We start from the raw sequence: 6,859 nt of genomic DNA on the forward strand, positions 1-6,859 counted from the left end.
TTCCTGGTGGGGCCGTCTTGACTCCATCAGAATGATGATTGCCCCTATTTTGATTTACTTATTATCCATGCTCCCACTTCGTATTCCAAACTCCTATTTCCGTCGCATTGATTCTGCGTTGTCCAAATTTCTTTGGAAGCAGAAAAAAGCCCGCATATCGCTTTTCAACTTACGTAAATCTAAACTCAATGGTGGTACCAACTTTCCAGACTTTCGCCTCTATCATAAGTCCTTTTCCCTTCGACAGGCTTCCCGCTGGTTATCTCAGGAACCCTCCCCTTTTTCTCCCCTCTGGCTTTCTGTTGAACAGGAACTATTGCTTCCGTACTCTTTCCAAGAAGTAATTCGTTTTACTTCTAAAGCCCCATGCCTTACTCCCCTTTTATTCAAGCATACTTCTTCTCTTCTGCGCCCTTTAGTTTCACCTTCCTCAGTAACGCAGGAATCCTTCCTACTATTGCCTATATGGTACAACCCACTTCTATTAATTAACAACCGACCTATTGCATGGCTCTCATGGAGAGCGAAAGGTATCATTTGGATACGTCATCTTTTTGATGGGTCATCCCCTTGCTCATTTCCTGCATTTCGGTCTCAGTTCCATTGCCCTCCTTCTTTTGCAAAGAAATTCCCTATCCTTATGGAAACCATTCTAGATCGTTATTACTCTCTCCCCTCTGAAGATCTACCTACCTCATCTTCCTCTCTACTCACTGTCCTTTCTACAACTCCTAAAGCTTCCGTCATTTACCGGTACTTTTCAGCCCCCAATCCAGATCGTCTCAAATCAAAATTAGAATTGTCTTGGGAGTCAGACTTACATTCTTCATGGCCGACTTCTCTCTGGGACAAAATATGGGCTCGATCCTTGAAGATTTCCCGTACTGCCTCTCTCACTCAATCCCTATTTTTCTTTTACCACAGACTATACCTTTCTCCTCTTTCTATCTCTCGCTTTCAACCTGATGCTGTATCTAATTGTTGGACCTGTGATGCCCCTTCTACGGATCTTTTCCACCTCTTCTTCTTCTGTCCTTCAACTCGTATTTTCTGGTCTCAGCTATTCTCTCGCCTTTCTCGCATTTTCAACCTCTCTATTCAATTTTCTCCTTCTTTAGTATTTCTTGGTAGCCTTTCAGAGGATTTAGACCTCCCCCCACATTCTCGCGGTCTTTTTGACCTTATGTTGGCTCTGGCATTACAGCATATTGTCTCTAATTGGAAATCTCTGAACAAATTGTCTCTCAATTGTTGGTGGAATCTTGTATGTCACTCACACAGACTTGATGTTGCCTTTGCTTCCTCCTGTAAACCCTCCCGAAATGTTGAATTTTACTGGCTACCTCTTACTCTACACCTTGACCAATCCGCCAAAAAGAGTTACTCTCCACTATCTTCGGATAATTTCATGCCCCCCTGAACACATGTACTCTTCCCTGCAGTTTTTCATGATATTTTTCAGTCTCAATATTGTAATTATTTAGCTTTGTATTGACCTTCTTCATACTTCTGTTTCATTCATGCAATTACTCATATGATGGTTTTTTACTGTACTTACTGATTGCCATTTACTGTATTTCCTATTATTGCTTACCCATCTTCTACGATAAATACCATGTTCTTGTTTTCTTCTCTCCTCCCTTCCCCCCCTCCTTCCCTCCCCATAACTTAAAAATGCTTTATTTTTTTTTTTTTATTTTTTTTTTATTTTTTTTTTTTTTTTTTTTTTTTGCTGTGATATTGGCTGCTTCTATTTTCTTTGTCCCATTTTATACCTTTTTTCTCATATTTGCTGATGTCACCTTAATGTAATACTTATTTTTCTTTAATAAAGCTTTCAAACACAAAAAAAAGAAAACTGACACATAACTAAAAGGCATTGTCGTTTACAATGCCAATAGCTTAAACTCTCGACCTTGGAAGGGGGGGGGGGGGGCAAGTGAAAGGGGTTAGATGGTGTTCGGCATAGGACGGGAAAACGGGGAGTACGGAGTACTAGCCAATGGCGGCCGCACGCCTTTATGTGCAAAAAATGCATGCCTTCCTACTCCAGGCGTGCAGCCGCCATTGGCTAGTACTCCCATGAAAAGAAAAGATAGCTGCCACTATAGTTAAAGCAGACCGCCGTTGCAAAGTAAAAAAAGAAAGGAGCATGGCCGCTAAAGTCAAAGCGGATGCGCTGACCACGTAAATAAAGAAAGGAGCGCGGCCGCTATAGTGTAAGTGGACCGCAATGCCCAAACATGTAAATATTGATTAAAAGGTGCAAGCTGGTTTTGTAAATATGACGCGGCCGCCATTACTAAAAAAATATTAATACGGGCGCTGTGCTGCGTTACAGGAAAGCATGTCATGGGTGGAATAGGAGAAATAATTTAAGAAAATAGTACTCACAGACTAAATAAAACATACAGAGCAACAACACAAGTATAAAGGCCAGTCCCATTCTTCACGGGAGGTTACAAAAGCAGACAATACGGTACTCAGGAGGGACTACAAACCCTATTTATAAATAAAAAGCAGCCATTTTAAAGGACAGTAACAGGAGCCAATTGAAAATATGAATGGAGAGTGGGTGGAGCTTCAAGTCCATACCTAAATACAGCAGGCTTCACAAAGCAGCGCATGCACTGCCGAGGATTGGCCTAAAAAGGCTTCTCTATGATGTGATGATAAATGCATCCTTAAGCACCATGCAAAAATAACTGAGCTGTTGTCATTGTTATTCACCATGCATGTAGTGTACAATCGGCCATTAGGCACCACAATGCTTTTCCGAGATAACTTCCAAGTGGGCCAGAGACATCCATAGTAGGCGCAATAGGTTTGTGGAAGTAGGCTGTCAGTAGGGTAAGGAATATGCCTCTTTTAGGGGAATGTGGCAGATTTTGGCCCCTATTAGAAGTCGCCTAGTCATCCATTTTTGGCTAAAACAGTTTACAGTGTATTCCTGAATCCTGTAATACTGCATGGAATTCAACGCTCATGACTGCTAAAAGCATGGCTCGCATTATGGGTTTACATATGGAAATCGGTGCAGTGACATTGATTTTATAATGTTAGTGCAAATGTTCATGACCGTATGACGTATGACCTCAGTTTCTCGATCATAGCACAGCATTGGAATTTGCAAGAAAGACAATAAAAGAGTGAAAAAGAAGAGAGATAAAGGAAGGGAGAGCAGAAAATGAGATGTAGGATGAAAGATGAGATCGTATGAAAGCTTAGCTTTAATGTACTAAGCAAAATCCAGTTTTTGCTGCATAACTTAAAACTAAGTAATCAAAGTAACCAAAGTTAACTTTCCATATGCACTTTGCATTTGTGAATGGCCAAGGTGGTGGAAAGACTGAACAGGCAACTGAGCTGCTGGGTGTCAAGTGTGGAGTTCACAGCTTCTTGCTGAGACAGTGTGATCCTGAGCAAATTACTTAACCTATTTCTACTAGGTTTAATCAATCATGCAAAGTGCTTAGAATTTTCCAGTTTCACAGTTAAATAGCTCTAGCCTGAGATTCAGGCCTTATGCTGTCATACATCCCTAACAAAAGAGATAACTCTTATCTGATACCTAAGCCATTAAGATAATTCTGCTGTCTGAAGTCTGACTTTTTAAGTTTGGTGTCAACTAAGAGTGGTGTGCCTATCGGAGACGTGGCCCAGTAAGCGTCCCTGTTAGATATGCTATCTATTGTCAAAGCCTGTATGTTCAGTTTCACCTGTAAGATAGCTCTGTCTAAAGCAAACACAAGTAAAATGTGTGAAACTTGTGAGACAGCGCTGCTGTCTAAACCAAGTTCTGTGCCTTATGTGGGATGATGTAGCCTGCTGTATGGGCCTTTGTGAAACCGAAGCTATAACTCACCTCTCTAAAACTGTACCAACAAAGTGTCCATATGGCTCCATGTCATCCAAGACACTATATCACGCTTTTCCTCTACAAAATCAGGGTATTTTACCTTTTACAAACAAATGAATGCAATGGAAGCAAACAAGACTACAGAACTTAGAATGCAATTGATGCCGGTTAAGTAACAGCCCAGAACTGGAACAGGGTGCTTCGGATGAGCTCGAGTGGTGTATGTAAAACGTGGCTAACCTTAGAGATAGCTATGCGGTCTAAATAATGGCTGTAAGAGCGTTGTCATCCGACTAGAAATCTCTCCATTGTGATGCTGGGTAACTAAGCTGTGTGTCTTCTGGGATAGAGCATGTCCCCAAAGCCTCTGGGTTGTGTAACTAGTGAACTATGTTTTTTTTTTTTTTGCATCTTTTATATAGCGCGAACTCGACCGGAAGGTATTGGAGCGCTGTACATGAGCACCATATTTACATTACATATTTAGGCACAGGGAGATTAAGTGATTTGACCAGAATCACAGGATGTGGACGCGACCCCGAGGCTCGAACACTGGTCTCCAGCACCAAAGTCGGCAGTCTAGCAGACGGACAACATCCTCTCCCCTGAAACCGACTTTGGTGCTGGAAACCAGGGTTCGAGCCTCAGGGTCGCGTCATATGCTGTTTGTTTGTGCAGGTTTAACCATACTGCAAACATAACTGTGAGATTTAGTTTCTCCCGCACGTGGGATTCACCACGAAGTGTGACGTTTGCCTTTCTTCTCTGCTGGCAATGTTAACAAAAAATACAAAAGGTGTAGTTTTCCATTAAGAGCAGGGGTGAGACATTTAGGTTAGTGTGTGGAAAATACTAATCGGCTGGTTTTAAATCAAGACATACGAGCCGCTCCAGAGGAGTTGAGCTGCGTGCATTTACAAGGAAGGGAGAGGAAGGCTAGACACAGTCCCTGGACCTTCATCCTTACACAGCCGATCAAAGTCAGACACCTCCGTTTTCTGTGCACGAGTATCCAACCGGGACGGTGCAGCTCCTAGGTTCCCGTGCACTGGTGCTCACCGGCCTCACCACAGAGCGGAGCAACACCCTGCCTCCCGCGCACCAGTGCTCACCCCAAAGTGGTACAGGATGCTGCCTCAGTTGCACTAGTGACCACGGCAGTTCTTCACCCTGGACCCCGTGCAATAATGCTCAGCGCACAGCAGTCAGCACACTGGTGAACTCAACTGTGCACACGTATCTACCCCAGCCCAGTACGGCATCCTGGTCCGGTGCACTGGGGAGGGGATGTGGTCCGTGGGCTAGACTGCCGACTTTGGTGCTGGAAACGAGGGTTCGAGCTTCGGGGTCGCGTGACGTCCACATCCTGTGATCCTGAGCAAATCACTTAATCTCCCCGTGCCTGAATACGTAATGTAGATACGGTACTCATGTACAGCGCTCCAATACCTTCGAGTCGAGTTCGCGCTATATAAAAGATGCAAAAAAAAAATGTCAGCCACGGTAATGCTGTATGCGTCGTCCGTGCACTAATTCCTAACACACACAAATCAGCCTCTTAGCCACTGTGCACAAGTATCCACCCTAGAACACTCCAGCACCCTGTTCCGGTTCACAAATGTCAGCTTCCGAGCAGTGCAGCAACATCACTACGTGCTTTAGTGTCCAGCCCAAAGTATTGCTGCACGTGGCTTCCGCGCACTAATGCCCACCACAGAGCATTTTAGTACACTGGCACCGGTGCACTAGTGTTCACTGCAGATTGATGCAGCACCCTGATTCTCGTACACTAGTTTTACCATAAGGACAGTGCACCAATGTGAATCCGTACTCTGGTGCCTACTCCAGAGCTGGGTAGCACCGTGGCTCTGGTGCACGAGTATCCACTGTAGATTGGTGCACTAGTGTCCACTGCAGATCGATGCAGCACCCCAATTCTCGTACACTAGTTTCACAATAAGTACAGTGCCCCAAAGCGAATGTGTGCTCTGGTGACTACTCCAGAGCTGAGTAGTAGTGACCAACCGAGAATAGTGTACACGTCCCCAGCTGTAATGAAGAGATAGAAAGAGACAGTAAATAAACCAGGAGATAGAGAGAGAGAAAGTCAGGAATCAGCAGAAAATACCACGGAATGCAGTACGTAAGAAACGAGAATAAATCACATAATTACCGAACCCTACGCCTGACTGCTGGAGTCTGTTGTTCCGCTTCAGTTTGTGAAGAGCGGAGACTGGTGTTAAAAGGAGATTCCGCAAACAGACAGAGGAGAAACATGACATCTGATAATTAACATGGTGAAAGATACTGTTAATGAAGAAATAGAAAGAGACAGTAAATAAACCAGGAGGTAGAGAGAGAGAGAGAAAGTCAGGAATTAGCAGAAAATACCACAGAATGCAGTATGTAACAAACGAAAATAAATCACACAATTACCGAGACATGAACATGATTGATTGAAATGGAGGGGGGAGGGAGAGTGGTGGGGTGGAGGAGCAGGGTAAATAAATACAAGAATGAAAGCAGAACCAGTGTGGCACTCATGAAAGGGAGCCCTGCTGATAAAAATGCCTCATACAGCAGCACAACCCCCCTCTGTGACCGAGGGGGAGTGGTGGGGTGGAGGAGCATAGGAATCACACAGCAAAAACTAGCCAGCTGCTCAAAAGTCTCCAATTACAAAGGCAGCCTACAGCGTGAAAAACAGATGGCACACTGCACTTCAATTAAAAGAAGTGCAAGCAGAGTAAACTAACACTGTAGTTAGGCACCGCTGTATCGGGACTACAAGGAAGTTAGCAAATGACCAACAACCAACAGAAAGAGAGGTAACAACAACACTACCACAAGTAAACCAATAGGAAGCAGAAAAACAGATTACATGAAGTTTAAGCCAACATACAGATTACTTTAGGTCTCGCTTAAATAAATACAAGAATGAAAGCAGAACCAGTGTGGCACTCATGAAAGGGAGCCCTGCTGATAAAAATGCCTCATACA

Source organism: Triturus cristatus, chromosome 1_2 (genome assembly GCF_964204655.1).
Source record: "Triturus cristatus chromosome 1_2, aTriCri1.1, whole genome shotgun sequence".
Classification (NCBI taxonomy): Eukaryota; Metazoa; Chordata; class Amphibia; order Caudata; family Salamandridae; genus Triturus; species Triturus cristatus.